At 41.1% G+C, this 23,330-nt stretch overlaps 1 protein-coding gene and 1 non-coding gene across 3 annotated transcripts in view; one reads left to right on the forward strand and one right to left on the reverse strand.

The window, feature by feature from the left end:
* Nucleotides 1-23,330, reverse strand: part of Fhit (fragile histidine triad diadenosine triphosphatase) — a 1,530,368-nt gene that overhangs the window by 937,636 nt on the left and 569,402 nt on the right. The gene's annotated exons all lie outside the window — the stretch shown is intronic.
* Nucleotides 4,756-4,899, forward strand: LOC132656686 (small nucleolar RNA SNORA48). Its single transcript, XR_009594401.1, has one exon. It is a non-coding gene; the product is annotated as a small nucleolar RNA SNORA48 (small nucleolar RNA).

A 23,330-nucleotide genomic window follows, 5' to 3' on the forward strand; every position in this document is an offset into this window, starting at 1 on the left:
AAGAGAAAACAAACTACCACATGCAACTACATAGATGTAGATGGCTTTTTAAGTCCTGTTCACATACAAGAACATATGCTATATAACTCAACTTATTAAAATCTCTAGAAGATGCAAAATAATCAATGTTGACAGAAAAAGAAAAGAACAGTGGCTTGGGGTGGGGATAAGGAAACCGCCATGGCAAAGGACCATTTTCAGATGAGGTTGGATCTATAGGGGCTATCTTGACTGTTAACTGATGTTAGAAGATTCAGCCTACTGTGGGTGGCACCATGTGCTGGTCAGTGAGTCTGGAACTCCACCAGGCAGGAAGAAATCTAGATAAACAGCAGGTGGGCACCAATGAGTATACTTGTTTTTCTCTACTCTTTACTTTGGGTGTGATATGACAAGTTGCTTGAGTTCCTACCTTGACTTCCTCTCAACGATGGACTGTAACCTGGAACTGTGAGACAAATATGCTGTTTTCCCCCCTAAATTGCTTTTGGTCAGAATGTTGTATTCTAGCAACAGAAGTGAAAGTAGAACAGATTATTTTTGAATTTACAATGATATAAAAGTCACATGGATTTAGTGAAAATCATAGTTCACATTTTACATATTAGCATTTTCCTGAGTTAGAAACATTTGGTAAGATACTCTAAGGATAACGTGCATGGCCGTTCCCTCACGCTCAGTCGTTATGAGGTCCTTAGAAGGACAACAGGTACAGTGCAGTGGGCCATTCTGCAAAGCTATGATGTATAATAGTTAAGTACATTAAAATATAGCTGCAATATCATGTTTCTAATTTATGAGTGCATACCCCATCACAGGTTAAGAAGCATGCTTATAAAAGGCTCAAAACAAAACAAAACAAAACAAAACCAAAAAACATGATCCAAAACCACCTGTAGGAGAATAGGGGTACCTAATAACATAACCCGAAATACCTCAATCCAGTAATAACAGTCCATGTTTATCTGAGGAGTGTTTCCATGGACTATTATTTTTAAAATATTTTTATTATTTTGAATTACACGTATGTGTGTCTGTCTGCGTGTGGGCAGGTGCTCACCCAGGCAGAGCTGTTGGAGTTCCTGTAGTTGCAGTCATAAGCAGTTATAAGCAATCAGTGTGGGTCGTAGGATCCAAGCTCGGGTCCTCTGCCAGAGGAATAAATGCTCTTAAGCATTAGGGTATCGCTCCAGCCTGAACAGTTCTCTTTTAAAGCACTATCAAACAATACAATTAAAATATGTGAGGTTTTCTATAGTTTTGTTATTCTTGACTAAAAATATTTCAAGGTAGAGAGTAGTTATGAATCAAAGGAAATTAAGAGATACAGCCACCAATGAAATATGTGAGTGGTGGATGGTTCATGATTTGAAAATGCTAACCAGAAGTTTGTTTTTTTTTTTTTTTTTTTGAGGTACTGAAGGAAAATCAGACATAGACTATGAATTAGACAGGAAAGAATCATTGCTTATAGAATTGCATGTGTTGTCTTGTTGCTTTTAAAGTCTTTACCTGAAAGAGAAAGTCACTGAAGTATATATATAGGTGAAATGACAGAACGAAGAAAAGTTGTTTCAGTAAAAGTCAAGAAATTCACGTATTCAGGGAGATGGGTTGACTGTCAAGGAAGCTAAAAATGGTCTCACGGGAATCAATATACTAACTGGTCCCTTGACTACTGCATAAAATATTTTTTTAAAATAAAAATTAAAAATTCTAAGTAAAAGTACGATTTAGAAATGTGTAAAGAGCCCAAGAGCCTGCAAATACTTTTGTAATACCTATGTCTCAAATCCAGTCCTTTTTCCTCCAAAAATCAATATACCCACAGCATCAAAATGCCTGATTCAAAATGTCCTGCTTCAAAACACACATGGCAAGAAATCCCTCTGGGGTCCAGAAGCATGACAAGAGGTAGAATAAAATTTAAGAGGGTCCAATTAGATCCTGAATGACAGCCTGGCAGGTATATCATGAAAAACAGTACCCTTATTTTCTCCAGAGACTGATTTATTTTGAGTCCAATGTGAGGAACCCAAGCTTGTATAATCCAGGGAATTTCAAATTTATTCTTCTGGTCCCTGGTTATCTCAGTCTGATGCCTTCTTCGTTTTAGAAGGGAGAGGATAAAATGTTTAGTAGAAAACAGTCAGAATCTATGAAACCATCAGTCAGAATCCTAGGAGAAAAGAGAAGTCACAATCACCTGCCCATCTGAGGTGAATTAAGTGAAGGAACAATTTTAGGGCAAAAAAAGAGGGTTATAAGTAAAGAATTCTGAAGCCACTGTAGCAGGCTGTCTTTGGAACCCATAAAGGATGCAGAAGCAGCTGCAGCTGGATGCCTTTGGTACCTGTAAAGGATGCTAAAGCCACTGCAGCAGCATGCCTTTGGTACCTGTAACAGATGCTGAAGCCACTGCAGCAGGATGCCTTTGTACCAAAAAAGGAAGCTGAAGCCACTGCAGCAGGATGCCTTTGGCACCCTGGGCCTCAAAAGGGAAAAGGAGAAGAGGTCTGGGTAAGATGAAGGGAGTTGTCTCTTTAGTGGGAGACACTAAAGAGCCCTGCTCTTTAGTGAGAAAGAGGTGAGAAAGGCAGGGCACAGTGAACTTACACCAACACCTCGCCCCTTCTGATCACTGCATCATCTCAGTCCTGGATTTCCCCATGAACCAATCAACGCTGGACATCAGGATCATGGGAACCCAGGTCTGTAGAGGTAATCAGGATCATGGGAACCCAGGTCTGTAGAGGTAATCAGGATCATGGGAACCCAGGTCTGTAGAGGTAATCTCCTGGGTCAACAGGTAGGGCATAGAGAGCATTGATCAGACTGGGAGTGTGGGAGAGAGGAAATATCCAGCCTACATTCCCAAGGGAGAATCTACCTCACTCTGGAATACATATACCCTTTAAAGTTATAACTAGTTAAAACTGATGGCCAAATGGTGAAATTACATGCATAATCAGCCCAACTGTTTCAGACTCTTAGTTAAAAATGGGACTACAGCTAAGGTTTTCACAGAAGAGCTGAGAACAGTGAGTGTTCGAGGTGTGGCCTGATAATGCACATGTGCACGGCACTGGGGGATAAGTAGGACCTAAGAACCAAGATTGCAAAAACCAAAAAATTCTTACAAACTAGATGAACAAAAAAGCAAAAGGCGGTGCCATGCTGGCCATGAGGCTTTCTTCATCACTCTATTAAAGAGAAGGACTACTACAGAGTGACAAAGGTAGAAGAACAACTTCAATGTCGAGGACAGTGGAAAGGACACCACCTAGTGAAGGTCCCTGGCACCCTCATCAGTGTGGACTGGCTATTTTCTTTCCCCCAAATGCCTCTCACCTCCTTGACCAGTAACATAGGCTCTTCTTTAGGCTGATGATTTCTCTAACCTTGGCCTTGGTGCCTGATCTTTTCTGGACCTTAGCAAGTTCAGGGCTGGTTAACCCCTACATTTAGCTCTGTTCAGTTGTCACTTCCCAAGGGAAGCTTTCCCAACTGCCTCAGTGAGGTCAAAGCTGCAACACACTTTCACAGCAACTAGAAATTTCTTTCCCAGAAGGGCTTTCACCATTTTGGCATGGCTGCTTTGCTGTTCTATAAACTTTACAGAACACTGCATTGCCTGGGGCCTTATATGTTGCCTGATTCAGAGTAACTAACCAACTGTTGAATGGATGAGAAGAGACAGTCCGGAAGAGAATGGGGTGGTAGCACTCATTTTTAAACTTGAGTTTATTTGGGGTATTTAGGCCTCTACTTCTCTTTTAACCTCCCAACCTTACATAGGAGAGAAGGGGAGAAGGGACTACAGACCCTGTCACTACTTCTTGTTGTTTAGGGTCAAGGAGTTTCTGGGGCATATACCAATCTCCATCAATAGCAAATGCAGCCAGCAGTCTCCTCGAAGATGCTGTGCCTTGAACTGCTTCTCCCTGAGTGTCTGCTCCAAACTGTCACATTGTCTTTGGTCCCTCCAAACTGCTACATGCCACAAACCAACACTGCCAGCCACACCTTCTCTTTTTGGGCTTTCAAATTTATACCCCAGGGTCCTAGACCGTGCCGTTTTCCTTATGGCAGGAGGCATTCAAGGTAGGCCATTACCAGCTGACAAAAGCTACAGCCCATAAGAGACAGTTAACAGCCATGGACAAACTAAAGCTCAAACTAAAATCCCATACTTGGAATTAAAACAAAAACATATTTATAAAACATAACTGAGTTTACAAAGAAACCAAACTTCCATTACAATGATGGATGGAAGAGAGAGCAAGGAAGCCCAGAAAGGGAGAGGAGCAGGGGGGAGAAGGGCGGGGAAGAGAGAAGGGTTACATTTCAGGGATATTCTCTTTCTTTTCTCCTTTGTCCCTCTGTCTCTTCTTTCCCCCTTCCCTCCAACCTTTCAATAATCTGCTATTTCACCCAACGTTTTTCTTGAATTATGATCTTTAATGAAAGATCTTTCAAAAAGTTACTGTAATGTCCATATGCTATTCCAGATTCATACAATCCAACTCTAATGATCTAACATCCCAGCTTGTTACAGCAGCGGGTTTAAGGAATTACTCACAGATATTCTAGAGGAGAACACAGGAAAACACAGTGGTGAGTCTTTAAGGGTTTTCAACAAGAGTTGCTGCCAATGGATTTCAGAAGGCTCCATGACTTAGGCATTTCAATTAACTCATCAGAACTCAAGCAAAGAAAAAAAATTATAATACTTCATTTCAATAGTGAGCAACATCCCCATGGCAATGGACAAAGAGACACCTTGTTGTTGGTATTGTCCTGATATGGGTCAGGGGCAAAGCAAATGGCAGTCCTTTGTTCATCCTAGCATAATGCCTGGCTTGGTGCCCAAAGCTGTCTTATACCTAGGACCCATAAAAGTCCAGTTCAATCCAATCAAATCCAGGCAGTGCAGCACAGGAGGAGGAGGCCAGACAGAGACCTACCACCATGTGGCCAACCTGCAGCGGGAGTCACAGTGATGTGCAAGTATATGGTGGTGAGATGGGAGAGAAAGAGAAGTGGAGAAGCTCGAGAATTATGAAGAGAGATGGAACTGGAGGACTGAGGGTGGAAAGAAGCAGCCTGTTGTGAGTGGCTGGCCCTGCCGCCTGGGTCCATAGGGGAGATGACCTCGCCTCCTTGCCCCTCACCACCGGAGACTGTAAGGAGACCTGATTCTGGGATCAGGAGAGCTGAGAGCTGGTGAGCTGGCCCTGCCCCTCACAAGCTGCAACTCTTGGGAAAGCAGGCATTATAATACCTCTCCTGAGCAGGACAGTAGGGCTGACCCTGGTCAAGAGGAAGCTGGTGAACCAGCCCTGAGGACAGATGAGGGAGGGCTGACCCTCACCACTCATCTACCTGAGATGGCATGGCTGTGGGGATAACACCTTCCCCCTATCTCGCTCCTTACCACCTTCGGCAGTCAGGAGAGCTATCCACGGTGTCATGAGAGGAGGTGAGCTGTCCCTGGCACTCAGAAGAATGGGCCCTGCACCACATTTAGGCAGCACAGTAGAGCTGGCCCTCGTTGAGTGGGTGGAGGTGAGCCAGCCCCAAGTGTGTGAATGAGAGACACCTGGCCCCACTACTCTTCTGCTGTGAAGTGGCCTGGACCAGGAGGGCAGATGCTCTCTGCCCCTTTGCCCCTCACCACCTGAGGCAGTCAGGAGAGCTAACCCAATGGCTATGAGAGCAGGTGAGCTTACCTGCCTTTTGATGGCTGCAGCATTCAGGAGAGAGGGCCCTGAACCTCATCTGGGCAATGCAGTGGAGTTTGCATTGACGGTGAAGGTGTGGGCAAGCCAGTCCTGAAGGTGTAAGAGTGGGAGAGCTGGCCTAGGCCCTCACAGGTTACAGTACTTGAGAACGTGGGCCCTGCACCTTGACTGGCCAACACAGTGCAGCTGGCTCTGGAGGTGTGGGCACAGGTGAGCTAGCCATGAGGGCAGAAGAGCTGACTCTGCTTCCTGCAGATGGTAGCATTGGATGGCCTGGCCAGAGCAGTGCTGGAAAGCTTGTCCAGGTAGTGTGGATAAGTGTGGATAAGGGAGAGCTGGTGGGCTGAACAACTCAGCTACCACCCAGGCCCAGATCCAGGGCTATGAATTGGCTTACCCCCAAACCGATATCTACAAATGGCCAGTCCTGTTATTCCAAAGTTGCAGGATCTCCATGACACAGGACAACAATAGAGGGACAAGAAGGAGTCCCCATGAAGAGCCAATATTGATGGTGTCACAATAGCCAGAAATCTGGAACCAGACTAATAATGCATTGCAATAAATATTTGTGAAGATGTGGTAACAGAGGAATACACTGTGGACACACTGTCACATACTACAGATTCCATGAGATGTTTTCTATACTTTGTTTTCTCTTGCTGTTTTTTTGTTTGTATGTGTGTGTGTGTTTTATTTTTTGTGGGGGAGGCTGCAAGGGTAAAGGGTGGATGAGAGGAGAAAGGAAGATGAGTGGGATTGAGGTGCATGATATGAAACTCACAGAGAATCAATAAAAAGTTAAAAAAGTAAACAAATTATTTTATGATTATCTTTTTTAAAGTACTTGATCCCTTTTATTTTGACTTTTATATATTTATTTTAGTTGTTTTAGGGTTTTGTTTGGTTGTTGTTTTTTCTTTTTCTTTTCTTTCTTTCTTTCTTTTTTTCTTTCTTTTTTTTTTGAGACAAGTTCTCATTATATAGCTCTGGCTGTTCTAGAACTCACTGTGTAGATCAGGCTGGTTTCAGATTCACAGAGATCTGTGATTTGCCTTTGGTTTCAGATTCACAGAGATCTACCTGCCTTTGATTCCCAAGTGCTGGGATTAAAGTCCTGGGCCACCATGCCTGATCACTGTCTCATTTCTTTGAAACGGGAACTCCCATAGCCTGGGTTGGCTTAGAACTTCTTATGTAGTTTGTACTGGTCTCAATGTCCTGATCATTGGTCTTGAACTTCTGAGTGCTGGGAGTACAGATTTGTATCACCATGTCTGGCTTTTATAACCATTATCCATGGCTTCATAAAATTAGTCAGATTTCTACTTTATTTTATGCTGAATTCAAATACATTTTGTATATACTCCAGGAGTTACATAACACGTTCTTTTTTGGATTCTTGTTCATCTCTAAATCTTAAACTCTAGGGAAGCAGACTGCATGTGGACAAAGTTTGGTGAGTTAACCCAGTAGACATGGGAAAAAGAGCTAATATTTGTTGACATTTGTTATATTCTGCCTATCTTACAAAGAGTCTGGACAGTAGCAATTGCAGTGATCAATGTTTAGTTACGATTTTTTACAATACAATGTCACCATGTGTGTAGCATAGGAGTCTTTTCTGAGACTGATACTCCAACCAAGGACCATTCATGAATATAACCTAGAACCCCTGCTCAGATGTAGCCCATGGGAGCTCAGCATCCAAGTGCTTACCCTAGTAAGGGGAACAGGGACTGTCTCTGACATGAACTCAGTGGCTGGCTCTTTGACCACTACCCCCCCTCCCCGAGGGGGGAGCAACCTTGCCAGGCCACAGAGGAGAACAATGAAGCCAGTTCGGATGAGACCTGATTGCTAGGGTCAGATGGAAGGGGAGGAGGACCTCCTCTATCTGTGGACTTGGAATAGGGCATTGAAGGAGATGAGGGAGGAAAGATAGGATTGGGAGGGGAGGAGGGAGAGGGCTACAGCTGGGATACAAAGTGAATAAATGGTAATTAATATAAAAAATAAAAATTAACCCCCCCCAAAGAACTTCTAGCACATTCTGCAGCTGAGCTTGGGGAATGAAACCATAAACTGAGAAACTGAGTTGAAGTATCAAGATTAATTATTTAATTAGGCGAGGTACCATACAGATTGATTAGCTTGGCCGAGTTGTCTAACACAAGGTTGAAAAGGCAAATGTTTCCAGAAGAACAATTTCTAAAACAATAATATGTTTAATAACTTCCCCAAACCCGCGTTATTCTTGGACCATTTTTATGCAAGGAATACAAAATAATGGCTACAAGTTGCCAAAGAGAAAAGATACCAGAAGCTATGAAAATACTTGGCAATGCCATCATAGCTGTACAACGCTAAAACCTGCATCTAGCATCATATGCAAACAAGAGGACTTATAAGATCAAGGTATTTGCATTTTCATGTTTATGTTTTGTGTTGGGCAGTTAGGATTTCTCAGATTTGTTCTTTTATTTTTCATCCATAAAGTAAGTACTGACCACCTCGATCCCCCAACACCCTTTATTCTTCACATCAGTGATGGCAGCAACTGTTGTTACCTCGAATGGGAAGGGATGAGCTGACTGCTAGAGTGTATTTTCTTGCCTCTGGGAATAGTTTTTAAGATCATCTTTGAAATCATCATTTATCCCAGGATCTGAATTCTGCGTTTCTGTTGTTAGACTTTGGAAGGCAACAGGCCTAGAGCCACTAGGGCTCTGAATTGTAGTTTTCTAAAGCATGACCCTCACCAAAATTTTTGTTCTGTGGTTAGATTTATATGGCTAAGGCCACGTGCTGCACACTCACGTGAAAAGTTGCAAGATACAAAACACAAAGAGCTTGGACATTCTCAAGGCAAACTGAGCTTGGGAAATGAAAATATAGTTTCTATACATATTTTAAAAGGAAAATGTTTTATTTTAAACAATTCCTCTAACTACTAAGAAGACTGCTTTTTTTCCCTTTTTACAATAGGGCAATGTTCTAGAAAAGAGAAGCACCACGAGATTAAAAAGGTGAATTTTAGTATGTTTGTCCTTGCATTGTCTACATTCCTCTTTTTGCACAGGTGTTTACTGCCATAATGGTTTTGTTTTCTGATTACCTTAAACTGTAAAATATGAGAAAATGGTATTAGAAAAAAAAACATGTTGAATAATGTATCTGAAACATCAAAACCTTAAAATTAGTTAATATTAGGATTTTTATCCTAATTATTATATATAATTATAATTATATAATTATAGTTTTATAGTAAGTATATATTATTATATTACATATATTACATTTTCATAGCTTCTGGCATCTTTTCTCTTTGGCAACTTGTAGCCATTATTTTGTGTGTTTTCCATGTGTTTTGAGAGGTCATTAAACATAAAACAATGTTTTAAAAATTGTTCTTCTCGAAATATTTTCATTTTCAGCCTTGTGTTATAACATATATGGTGTATAATTATGTAATAATTATATAGAAATATAATAAATAAAAATAAAAGGAATTTCAGGGAATTCCTGGAAACTGATCCTATTAATCTAAAGAGATGCTGCATTTATCAATAGCCGATGTCATGAGAAGTTTTGTACATGTCATGTCTATCTGAAAGAAACATACAGGAATTCCTGTTTGTATCAATTGTGTCAAATAGACTTCACAGATCATACATACACTAAAACAAGGCTTCTTTCCTACTGACCCTTAAAGCTTCATTGAGAGGCCATAGCTTTCTGTGGCCCTGCACAACACTTCAGCAAGCCTGCACATGCTCTATGAGTTTGTTATTTACAAACTTACAGAATTCTGCAACTTCTGGTGGCAAATGCACTTCCAATTGAGAAAACAAAATAAATTCAACCATGTACTGACAATCCCTCATCCTTGCTTCTGTGTTTCATGTTTCCCCTTCACAAGTCATCCCTGCTACAGACTGCAAGTTTGCATGAACAATGCTATTTCCCTCTGTACCTTCCCCTTAGAAGTGAATGTTCTTAGAATTCCAGGGTTGAAGAAATCGGAGAATAGGAAAGTTTCTTCCTGGTGATAGTTATTTATATGTCAGCTTTGCTGTCTCTGGGTCTAGTAGACAGAACCAATGTTTCCTTGGGGAGCTTTCATGGAAACTGCTACAAATTTTGCAAGTCATCCTAAGACAGTTCACTAGACCCTTTTCCTAAGTGGCTGTTTGTAATGTCCAATCAGGGCTCCAGGGCCTATCATATGGCAACCAGCCTTGGGCTTTATATGCTAAACTTCACAAAGTATCATATTGGCCTGGAGTCTAAAGCACTCCACATCGGCTAGGGCTCCTCTAGACATATTTCATATCTGGGCTCCAGAAAACACAGGTTTCATGCCTTGAGAAAGGCTGGGAGTCATAAGCTTCAGCATGTCTACCCCATCACCCAGGCTGGTGACTCAGACCCCCTGCCTCTTGCCTTCTCGATCTTCTAGGGTGAGCTAGACCACCACATTCCTTGAGATTGATTTAGACACCAAGTTTATGCTGTTTCCAATGGCAAGAAACACAATTGAGATTTCTTTGATTAATCCACTTGATGACCTCTGTCAGAGCTTGAGGTTACCAATAAGAACACTCCATTTGGGAAGGTTAATGCTCACTGTCGACTTTACTAACATCAGAATCCCCCAGTAGACTGGAGAGGCACTTTTCTCCATGTGTCTGAGGATATTTCCCAGGAGGATGATTAAGCAGGAACAGACCATCATAAAGATGGGTGGTACCACCCCTGAGCTAGTGGTGCAGATAAAATAATAGAGAAAAGAAAAAAGAAAAGAAGAAATCTGAAAACCTCCCTAGTGTGAGTATCTACTTCCTGTGCCCCATGATGGGAACATTTCTCTTTCACTACACACTCTGGCCAACATGATGTTGTCCCTAAGTCTGAGGGGTAGAACTATCACTGAAGGAACCCACTGAATCCATGAGATAGAACAAAGCTTCCATGTTGTTTCCTTAGGCATTTGGTGAGAGCAATGAAGAGCTAACACAGTACTTTTTCTGCCGAAAGGATGGCAGCATCTCATTTCACGGTCATTGCTCTCTCCAAAGATTTGTCTAAATCTCTAAATTCCTTTTAACATTTACATAAACAGATGCCATGGACCAGGACCGTAACTCTCTCCACACCTGAGAGCTGTCTGCTGGGAGCTACGTGATAGGTGCTTCAGCAAATATTAAAAGAAGAAGACAACTGTTCTAGCATCCTATTACCTACATCCATGGTACACCATGTGTACATAACATGTTATCATGCAGTTTCTGTAGCAACTTCAAGCACAATGTAAGAGAAACATAAGATCCACAGTACTCTCTGGCCTCAAAAGCAGCCCCAGCTCTCATTGACCACTGATGATTTCAGTGGTAATAATTGTTATAAATGAATTTGTAATCAAATGCTTACCTTGAGAGGTTTCCAACCCATATGCTCTCCAGTTAAGATAAATAAAACCTACTTGAAATGTGCGGGCTTAAAATAGTCTTACAACACATTCCTCACACATTAAATTAGTACCAAATTACTAGCTATTGGTGACATGCCGGTTAGTGCCCTAGATTTTTCAACTTTTGCAAGAACCCAGATGGTCAAAAAGAACATTACCAAATTTGGATACTTGTTTTTAATTGAATGATTTTAAATATTCTTTTAACACTATGTGTAGAGCTGTATTTAAAGAAAGCTACTTGGCTTTATTTGCAACTAAGACAATAGATAACTATCAGAATAAACTAGCAATCCCCCAAATCTTATAATATGAATTGAATAGCACTGTGTGTCTAAAGATGCAAAAAAAAAAAAAAATACTGAAGCGCACAATACTATGCAAACATCTTTAATCACACACAGCACAACGCAAGGACAACAGCATTCACTCTGGTTGCCTTTCCTCATGCCTTTCTTCATCCGAGGAAGAAGTCAGAAAAATTACCTGAATTCAAGATAAAGCTCTCTAATATTTAAGTCAGATGTCCAGTCATTACCCTTTCTTGAAGAATGTCAAAAAGTAAAACATTTTAGAACTATTCACAATAAAATAAAAGGCACTTTTACAGTCAGTTCCATGCAAGATCCTTTCACCTATTATACTGAAGTGTAGAATAATACTAATCAGCCAAAAAGACACTTCAAAGTCTCCTTTGAATGTGGCTTCATAAAAATAAGAATTCTGATTTCCTTTTGGGGAACTTTTTTTTTTTATAACATAAAGGGAGTTGGTAAAAATAAAATCAGGAGAAATACTTTTAAAGGGAATGCACCTTACCAATGTTCTGGAAAGGCAGCTGAGAAATTGCATCACTCACTCCCTGTCATTAAAGTTAGAAGGGGAGGCCTGTAAAGGGGGGGGGATTCCTTAAAAGGCCCCAAGCAGTCCAGTGGCACGTATTATTTTACTCTATTAATGAGGTCTTAATTCAAATCAGAAAATGTATTCCTCGACATTGTTTACATTTACTAGGATGAAGTAGAGAAACTATGCATTCTCTAGGACATGGAAAGCACATATAGGAAAGCTGCCTTATCATCCTTCAGCAGTTATGATGCATTTTTAAGATAGCTCAGAAATGCAAGTGCTTGAGCCATAGTCCCACATATGGCAGGAACGCTTCCTTTAATATAAGATACACTTTTCTTACTCACTTCCTTGTGCTACCTCATATCTTTCCTTCATAACTTACATCCCTCTACACAGAAATACTCCTGCAGCAGTGAACACCAGGAAGACACATGCTTATGAAAAGGCAGGACAAGAGTCCACTATTTTTACTTTCTTTTATAGTAACATTTCTTTCAGGGTAGCTATCCTAAGACTTCATTGCTTTTAATACTCTCTGCAGCTGAAAACTTAATTATTTTTTTCTGAAGGATGGGCAGTGAAGGCAACACAAAGATAAATTGTCAGGGTCAGAGGTTTGGAATTGTTTTCAATATAAGAACCTTTAAATATGAACTTCTTAAATTTGGAAGGACCTCATACAAGAGAAAATAATGTTTTAAAACTGTGAAGAGAGCCTCAGAGGACTGCCAGGAGCATGCTATGACTAAGACAAGGCTCTTTCATTGCCCACATTTCTCTTCTTCTCTAGCCCATTGATCTTCTTGACAAATGCCCAAAGCCGCACTTAAGATAATCTCTTACTCAAAAGAACACAAGATTTCCAACAAAAGAAAAGAATTTGAAACACAGTCTCCAATTACTTGTCTCTGGTTTCTGGATAATTCTCTAAGGCTCCCAGAACTGACTGTAGTCCTGTTATTTATTTATTTCTATCCAACTCATGTTCCCAAAATAATTTGATATATCTTACAGAAATACAAAGAATATAAGTAGCTAAAGATGAATAGAATGAGGGAAATCATTTCAAACAATAAAAAGGAAAAGAGGGGAGGAAAATCTGGCATACTAAAGCTGACTGTAGTAGGATCTCAGTGAGCAAAGGAATCTGTTGGGTGAGCTACCAAATGCCAAGAAAGTACCTTCTCTATATGACAGATGCACAGCATGTGCTACACACAGCCAAGTAGTAATGACCTAGAAATAGGCCATGGCTGGACAGGAGATGTTAACAAGAGCTCGAAGGAATGATGATGTCGAAAAAGCCCTCCATGATGGTGAACATGCAGGGCTTGAGCTCTGAAGGAAGTTGTCCCTAAGCCTGTAAAGTCTGGAACAGAAGAGGGAAAAGAAAACGAGGAGAGAAAGAGTCAGGGTAGAGATGAGGGCATGGGTGTTGGAACAGGACAGAGAAACGAGGACAGGCCAATGTTAACCCAGGTGTCACTTATTCAAGAACTGAAAATAATTTATTGCATAATTGGAAGCTCAAATTCATACATCACATGGACTCAATTGCACTTTTGTGATGCTATAATGCAATATTGCATAAATCAATTGGCTCAGAATTCAAAATTAGAGCCCAATTACCTGCGTGAGGGAATCATAAATCCAACATGTATTTTTCTAACAGGGTTAACAACTCATCATGCCGGCTTCAACTCCGCAAAATCAATTTCTGGACCCGAGAACAATCGCACATGCCATTTTATCACCCTGGGCTAGTGAGTCAGGTGGAAGTCTAGAGCTGGTGGGGGTGGAATGTTTAGGAAAGGGCAAAGCCTGGGGCAAAACAAACAACCATAGGAGATTGAATGCTGTTCCACACACCAGCTACAGGCAAGGTAAGTCAAAATGGAGACTGAACAGGAAACAGGACTGAGGGCCCCAATGCCTGTTATCTCACCTTTTTAGCTTCAGAGACTTCCTTCTGAACAAGCCAAAGAAGTGAGATAAAATGGTAAAGTGAAAATAGTTTGACGGCGCACTCACAGCTTACCACAATCTTCTTGGATGAGTTCACACCAGATTGACCAAGACACTCCTTTCTTGGGTTCAATATCCTGAATTTCTCTTTGGTGGAAACATTTTGAGGGTTTAGTCAGTGATGAAGAGGTTCACAGAAGAAGAGAGTTGTGGGGGCAGCATGAGAATAATTGGTAATTTTTTTGTGAAGGGCCACTTACTATTGCCTATGAACACGAGTAGGCATACATACATGTATATATGCTTGCATATATATGAATCTGTATATGAAAAATTCCATCTCCATAAATTTTTTCTTAAGAAATATCTGAAGAAGAATCCAAAAATATACAAAGTTTGATGTTGCAGTATGGTTTCAAGAACACGAGAGGAAAGCAAATTACGATTCCATTATATAAAACAATTTCAGCAGACTACATTCCATCCATATAAAGTAATAACAGACTGAAATGAAAAAATTATGGCTTAAATCTGGCACATTGCAATAGAAAACAATAAAACATTATTGGGTGTGTCAATCTTCAGCACAAAGGGAGGGGAGAGGACAGAGAAGGAAGGAACCCCCAGTGAAATGAACCTGTCACTGTTATAGTAGGGATTTTAATGACACTGCAGTAGTTATTTTGCTTATTTGTTTAAAGTTATTTTTTTATAATTTATTCACTTCATATCCCAATTGTAGCCTCCTCCCTCATTTCACCCCATCCCACCCTCCCTCTCTCTTCCCTCCTATTCCCCTCTTCTAGTCCTCAAAAAGGGGGAGCCATCCTCCCCTATCATCTGACTGTAGCCTATCAAGTTTTATCAGGACTGCCTGATCCTCTTCCTCTGAGGCCTGTCAAGGCTGCCCTGTCAAGGGAAAGTGATCAAAGAGTACATGTCAGAGACAGCCCCTGCTCCCCTTACTAGGGAACCCAGTTGGAGACTGAGCTGCCATGGGCTACATATAAGCAGGGGGTCTAGGTCCTCTCTTTGCATGGTCTTCGGTTGGTGCATCAGTCTCTGAGGCCCCTCTGGGCCATATTGTTGGCTTTTGGTCTCCTGTCCCCTCCTGGTCTTTCTATCCTCACACTCTCTGTGCTCTGCCCAAAGTTTAGCTGTGAGTCTCTGCATCTGCTTTGATCCGCTGCTGGGTGATCCGAGTCTTTCAAAGGACATCTATGGTAGACTCCCTTCCCGTCCCCTTTCTTCAGCAGCTTCTGGTGTCTATTCTGCTTGCCCTTCTGAGTGAGAATCAAGCATCCTCCCAAGGGTGCTCTTTGTTCCATAGCTTCTTTTGGTCTGTGAATTGCAGTATGGTTATCCTGTATTAATATCTGCTTGTAAGTGAGTAGATACCATGCTTGTCTTTCTGGTTCTGGGGTACCTCTCTAGTAGGGATTTTAATGATATCATTTTAATTAACTAACCTACTGTTGTGTTCAACTTTCATTTTCACTTGCTAAAGAAGGTAAGAATTGTGTTAATAATCTGAAACAATTCCACAATTTCTATTTTTCTCTTTTTTTGAAAGGATGGGAGGGAGTCACAATTTTGCACAAAGAAAAGACCAGTCAGAGTCCATGCAGCACTGACCACAAAGGGCACAAGCTCCAGTTGCCTCATGGCACTGTGTTTGAAGAAACTCACACAAGCGGGGCATTTTGCCAAGGATGGGATCCAGGCACACTGAAATGAATCACTTGCCCGTCCTGTCTTTATGAGCTCTAGGCCATGATATCATAGTCGTAACTTTCCCCCTGAGAACAAAGAACAATATCCCTACACCTGCAGTATGTCTAGGAAACTCAAGAACTCTACCTTCCACCTTTGGCTCAGTAGTGCCTGTATGTTCCCACTGTCCAAATGGACCCACACAACTATCGTTCAGATAGTTCATGTTCTCCCCCTGGTATATGTGACAGAAAGAGAGACAGAGACAGAGAGCACTAAGTGTTGTTTCTCAGGTACTGTTTACTTTGTATCTCAGACAGGACCTGCCACTCACTGGTCTTAACTCTCCAAGTGGGCTCGGCTGTCTGGACAGAGCATAAGGCTCAGCTTCTCTCCACCTCTCCTGTTCTGGGATTACAAACATGTGCCACTATGTTGGACTTGTTCTACATGTAAGTTCTGAAGCCCAAACACATGCCTTTGTGCTTGCAAGAGGAGTGCTTTACCAACTGAGCCCCTCTACGATTCTTGCCTTAGAGCACAGAATGATGAATGATGCACAGTTGTCACTGAGCTAGTTCTGTGTCAGTCTCCTCTGGCCTGTGCTAAGGGATGATATGTGTGACAGGAGACTCAGGGACCAAGAAGGCCCCTTTGTCCACATCCCTCTCTGTGCCCTCATTCTCTTGCAAGATAATTGATCCGCAAAAGAACCAAATGGGACAGAAACTGAAAAGCTGGCTGTAGCCCACGGCTTACCAGCTGTGGTGGTTTGGATATGAATGGGCCCCACAGACTCATAGATTTGAATGCCTGGTCATGAGGAAGTGGCATTACTAAGAGGTGTGGCCTTTTTTCAGGAAGTGTGTCACTGGAGGTAGGCTTTGAAGTTTCAAATACTCAAGCTAGGCCCAATCTCTCTCCTTCCTCTTTTCTCTTTCTCTCTGCCTGTGAATCCAGATGTGGAACTCTCAGCTACTCTCCAGTACCATGCCTACTTCCATGCAAACATGCTGTCCTCCATGATGAAAATGGACTAAATCTCTGAACTGTAAGCCAGCCCAAAGTAAATGTTTCTTTCATAAGAGTTGCTGTGGTCATGGTGTCTTTTTACAGCAATAGAGACCCTAACTAAGACAGTGATGCACCTCAAACTCCATTCAAAGATAAGATTTGGGTGACAGTTTATAGAGAATCTGAATATTTATTTAGTTAATGCTGATATACATCAAACTTTTAACATTATCATGAGACATAGGGAGAGAAACCTAACATGGTACAGGCATGGAAGCTTTTATAGATACACTGAGGAGATGTTTGGGCAATGGAGGATTACATCACCAGCAGGGTCCACTGTGGTTCTGCTAACGTTAAAGTAAAATGTTTGGGGCAGGGCGGGGATTAAGGGCAAAGCCACATGGGTCATTTAGTGACATTTTAAAAAGGTTTAATGTCAGAAGCACAAATTTTAAAGTGCATTTCCTTTTTATGGTCACTATTAAATCTAAACATATAAACTGTGAAACATCTGGGATCATGGCAAAACAACAGAGAAATCTCACAAAATTTAACCAAGCAACAGAGCAGTAGTCTAGTTTCTTTTACTTAGTTGTTTTGAAATGTTGATATATATTAAGTATTTTGAGCTGCTTTTCATAAACACAAATTATAACAAAGCCTTTTTTTATTTTTTTATTTTTTGACATTAATCCATGTTTAATCCCAACACTCAGGGAGGCAGAGGCAGGCAGAGCTCTATGAGTTTGAGGCCAGCCTGATCTACAAAGCCAATGCTTCACAGAGAAACCCTGTCTTGAAAAACAAAACAAAAGAGAAAAACCTGAAGGACTCAGTTTTCTCCTTCCACCATGTGGGTCCTCAGGTCATGAGGCTTGGCAGGAAGTGTCTTTTCCTGCAGAGCCATCTCACTGGCCCAGTTTACTATTATAACAAAGCCTTTTTTTGGTTCCTTATATCAGCTTACTAAAAAAACGTATGTAAGGACCTGAGGTGTTGCTCAGAGACAGAACATTTGTATAATATGCTCAAGGTCCGATATTTCAACATTATCTGGGTGTATAAATAATATTCCATAGTATGAACATTTATAATTGGAATTATATTATCCTTTGTGCATGTCATTTGGGTCTTTTCTACTACTAATAATGTATACATACATGATGCAATAAATGTCACTTTATAAAATGAACTTCGATTTTAATTTCTGATATTTTCTCCTATCTTTGGTTCCTACAATAGGGAGTCCCAGATTACATTCTAAAGGGACATCTTATGTTATTAGAAACTTTGTAGCAGATTTTCTTATTCTTACCAAGAGCAGATAGAACTATCCATCTTATACTTTTTAAGTAACGAAGTCTTTATGATATAATTGTACATTTACTTTTGGTTTCCAGGTGGTTAGAACTCATACTACAGGATATATAAGTCTCAGGACAACTCCCAGGAGTCAGTTCTCTGCAGCCACTATGTGGTCTCAGGAATTGAACTCTGGTTGTAAGGTTTGACAGCCAGCACCTCTACCTGCTTACCCATCTCTGAAACCAGCAAGAAATAGTGTTAAAGCTTGGTTAATGTTATAGGTGTCAGAGGTACCCATTTGAATCTTTGTACTTAAACAGCTTCATAGGTTTACTGGTCATTGCATTACATTTTTGTTGGCAAATCTACTCCCGATGACTTTACTCACATACAAAATGAAGAAAAAAGTGAAGCATGTCTTCTGAAGACATCTAGTCATCTTTTTTTTCAACAAATAAAGAAAAATGAAACTCATAACAAATTAAAAACCTTTACTAAAATTGTTAAAGCTTAAGAAAAAAAAACTTATCCAGTTAAGGGAGTCAGGAAAAAGAAAAAAGCACCCTCCGAGTATAACGTACATGGATGTCATCAGGTTAATGGTATGTTCATAAAAATTTACGTGCTGAATCCAAATATTACATTAATAAACTGATAAGCAAATAAATAAAGTCCCACATGTCACTTTTGTATAATGCATATAAAAATCACAAACTACCCCTTTTCAAAAGAAAGTGTTTTGGGGTGAGGTATAGCTAAATATAGAGCCCACGGCTGGCATGTACAAGGCAGTAGGCTCCATCTCCAGCCCTGCCAGAAAGTGAAACAAGACAAACAAAAACAAGACAAAACCCAATAGCTCATGAGATCATATTCCACTCTGTAACAGTGAGTGAGCAAACCTCTTTATCGCTTTGCACACCAGCAGTATTTTATAAATAATGCTGAAGGAATACACAGGTATGAACCTGTAATCCTGAAGGCAAGGGGCAGAATCAATTAGAAGATAAATTGTTTCAGTAAGTCTGCTGACCCTTGAATTGTAGCACAAGGAATCCAAAGGTGGGATGGGCAGAGCTGCCTAGCCTCAGAAAGAACAGGTGCCATGTGAGAAATCAGATGTGGGCCAACAGGGAGATTGATGACAGGCCAGTACATAGTATTTTGCCCTCACTTTCCTTCTAGGCCAGACTAAAGCAAATACTAGCTAGTGTCCAGACAACAAGAAAGCAGAAAGCTAGGATAAATAACATAGGTGTTAAAATATAACTGCAGCATGCTCGCATTTCCCCATTCCCATGCAAACATCTTCAGAGGTTTTCAAGGCTACAATGTATAAGATCCAGAACCTTAAAAAGAGCTGACAGAGTGACCTTTCACGCTGAATACGTGCATGTCATCAGATGTGTGCCAAGAAAACAGAATGTACAAAAGAAGCAGGAGAAAGCAGGATGTTGCAGAAATGACAATCTAGAAGAAAGACCCAAAGCTTAAAAAAAAAACCCATTTACATTACCAAGAAAGAATGGAGGTGATTTGGTAACTGCAGAAACAGAACACTATTACATGAAAAGGGAATAATTGCACACAGATTTTTTTAAGAACTATATGATTCCTTAACTAAAAACAATTCAATAGAAAGTATGATTTCAAGTGAGAGAAATCCCCTGGACTACAAAGATAGATACAAAAACATGTGTGGGAGAGGGGGGAAGGGGTAGGATATAAAGAAAGCCAATCCAGGAGGTCTAAGGATGGGCTAACACAATTTTCAGAATGAGAAGAAGTGAGTTAAGGAAATTATCAAAGATATTGTATTAGATTATTTCCTGGAATTAAAGGGAGGCATAAAACCTCAAGGCAAATAATGAATTCTGGAATGTTAGAAAATGAAGAGAAATTCTTTACAGCTTCCTGACAAGATAAAAAGAAATATCCCCCAAAAGGAAGAATTTGAGTAACCTCAGTCTTAGCACCCATGGACAGAAATAAAAATCCAGAAATATTATGGTAGACACAAAAGCTTGTACCAAACTATTAATTGTGTTTGAGAGCCAATCAAGAAACTCCAGACACATAAGGGCTAAGATAGTATACCTTCCACTTACCCTTTACCTACTTAGTGAAGAGAGAGAGAGACAAACAGATACAGACACAAAGAGATATACAGAGAGACAGAGAGAGAATATAATAGTGAGATTTGTACTCAGAAAGATCAAGAGGACATCAGAAATCCAGAACAAAACAAAAACCAACCAACCAACCAACAAACAAAAACCCAGCAACTGGGCCCTAGAACCAGCCTCTCCGTGTATCACAAGAGTTGTGACACTGTGACTACAGAGACCACATAGGATCCCACTAAACAATCTGTCCAGGTCGTAATTGTGCAAGTGTGACAACTCTGGTGTCTGAGCAAATGTCCAAACTTGGCAGTGCTGAACCTGTGGAAGAGGGAAATGCAGCAATGCCACAATCAAAGCATAGACATGGAGGAGATCCCCCAGCCAGGAAGGGAATGAGAATGATGTTGATAAAATGGAAGGATGTGTGAAGATGTAAAGTAAACCCTTCCCATGTTGGAAGAAAATAAGCAGGCAGTGTTACTTCTTTCTAGAAGTAATACATACTAACTGGCAACGCAGGAGGTACTCAAATGTGAGCTTTAAAAGGAGTTCCTTTGGGAAGTCTGGACAGTACCCCAAAGGCTGGGATTGGGCCCTACTACTGCTCTAATTGTTTCTCTACTGTTTGGGTTTTAACTAAATGTTGATTTCTTTTAGAGAAAGAAAATTATAATGCGGGCAGGTACACCTTGAGAAGCTCTTTCACTAAAATAAAAAATAAACAGTGAGCCTGGATGCTGTCTTGGGAGTCTCTGGACAGTGCTGGAGGAGCAGTGAATATCACCTAACTGGATTTATTTCTAATGAGGGGAGAGCAAGTGCAGCGTACGGAAATGAGACGCATCGCTTTCCCCCAACAGAACAATTAAGCTTTCATTAGGGCTTAATGACAGGATGGCAGTCTGCATCAAGGGTAAGGAAGAGAGTAAATACATCCCCTTCATTATCAAATCAAAGATTACCAAGAGCTAGAGGGACTCTATCCTAGATTCTCCCTGCCCCTAAGCCACATCAGGACCCCCAAAATAAAACAAAAATAAAAACAAAAACTTCCTTGCTGCTTGTTGATTGCACTTTTGCTCATTTCTCCCCATTGCATCTTCCTAACTCTTTCATGCAAGTGTCTCCAAAACCAAACCAAACCAAAGAAACAACAACAAGAAACAAAACAAAACAAAACAAAACTGGAAAGCCAGCACGTAATTGACATTCCCATGGCTTTGAAAATTTTCCTGGATGTGCTGTTTGGATGGGCTAGTTGCAGGGAGGTTTCGTGGGCCACAGTAACTCCCTCTTCATGTCACCACCCCATCTTTCTCACAGTTCCAGCGTCCATGTTATTTAGAAAGCCTGAGTAAACGTGTTACTACCCCTCGCCTTCGCAGAGAAGGTGGTTCTGAGTTCAATTACAATCCCTAGCAGTTTAAACGATAGCTGCTGTGCTATAATCTAAAATAAATTGCTTTTCTCGCGAAGCCATGTAAGCTTTGCACTGCAACTTAGGTGAGCTGCTGGCTTTATCTCATCTAAAATTCAAGCAGAGTACCAAAGCTGGGCCTCTGACCTTTACTCTCCCCCCTTTTCCTGTAAACTGGCATTTGCCTATACTTCTGGGGCTCTCTGTTCACCCAAAATCTCCATCCTGGAATGACAGCTATCAGAAAGCAACATACTGTTTTCTTAAAAAAAAAAAAAAAATGCAAGCCGTCATTTTACTTTCCATTTCTAAGCTATACTCTGTGCTCTTTCCAAAGATTTCTATTACTAGGGCCAGCGTATTCCCCAGTTCATATATTTCCTGCACACGTGGTAAGATAGGCATCCTGAAAAACCCTGGACGATCTACAGTTTCCCCATTTGAACTCTCACTGGACTCCGGAAGGAAATGAGGCAGGGTGAAGCACGTGCGCTGTGAACTGGAAAGTCCCCCTTTCTCCACCCGAAACTACGTCCACATGGCCCCCAACATGCCATGCCACCAGCCCAGGCGGGGAAATGCATTTTCCTTGGAGAACACATCCAGACTTCTGGGTCTTACAAGGGAACAGCTGCCTCAGCGCCTCTCTGATGACATGGTTGCTTATGCCTGCGATGCCTCCCCACAAGGCAATCAGAAGTTTCCACTGCTAACTATATTCTTTCAGATTTACAAGGCAATGCAATTGATGCTTGTTTTTCTTCCGGTCAACAAAAGAAAATTGCCCTTCCGAGAGATTTTTCACATTTACAAAAATAATCTGTCAATTCTTTTCTCTTTCAAATACATGTGTTCTCTTGAGATTGAAGGAAACTGGTTTGGTGGACACTGTGTGGTATGTGCTCTGGAGAATTTTCTGAAAGGAGACATTCTTGTATGTTCTTCAGAACAAACAACTGCTTCCTACATAGTTATCCACATTCACTGCATATCAATCCCAAATGAAACTTGGACTTCCATGACATCAAGGAAATCCTGTTTCTATCATGTACATGCAGATATACCATAAGGGAACATGGGTGTAGCTCTTGAACCATTTGAAGACCCCCTAATTCTCTTGGATCAATAATAATGGGTGGGAAAGAAATCTTGGTTCTCAACCAAAGTTTCTAAGGGTATTTAGAAATGGAGAAGGGGCTTTTTAAAAATTTTTATTAATTATAGTTTATTCACTTTATATCCCACATGTAGCTCCCTCCCTTATCCCCTCCCAATCTCACCCTTCCTCCCTCTTCTTCTCCTATGCCCCTCTCTCAGTCCAATGATAAGGGAGGTCCTCCTCCCCTTCCATCTAACCTTAGTCTATCAGGTCTCATCTGGACTGGCTTCTTTGTCTTCCTCTGTGGACTGGTAAGGTTGCCTCCCCCCCCCCCCCCCTCAGGTGGAGTGGATCAAAGAGCCAGCCCATGAGGTCATGTCAGAGACAGTCTGTGTTCCTATTATTGGGGAACCTTCTTGGACACTGAGCTGCCCTGGGCTACATCTGTGCAGGGGTTCTAGGTTATCTCCATGGATGGTCCTTGTTTGGAGTATCAATCTCATAAAAGACCCCTATGCCCAGATTTTTGGGTTCTGATGCTCTCCTTGTGCAGCTCCTGTTCTCTCCAGGTCTTTCTATCTCTCCCGTCTTTTATAAGTTTCCCTGCACTCTGCAAAAA

The sequence above is a fragment of the Meriones unguiculatus genome, chromosome 9 (assembly GCF_030254825.1).
Source record: "Meriones unguiculatus strain TT.TT164.6M chromosome 9, Bangor_MerUng_6.1, whole genome shotgun sequence".
NCBI lineage: Eukaryota > Metazoa > Chordata > Mammalia > Rodentia > Muridae > Meriones > Meriones unguiculatus.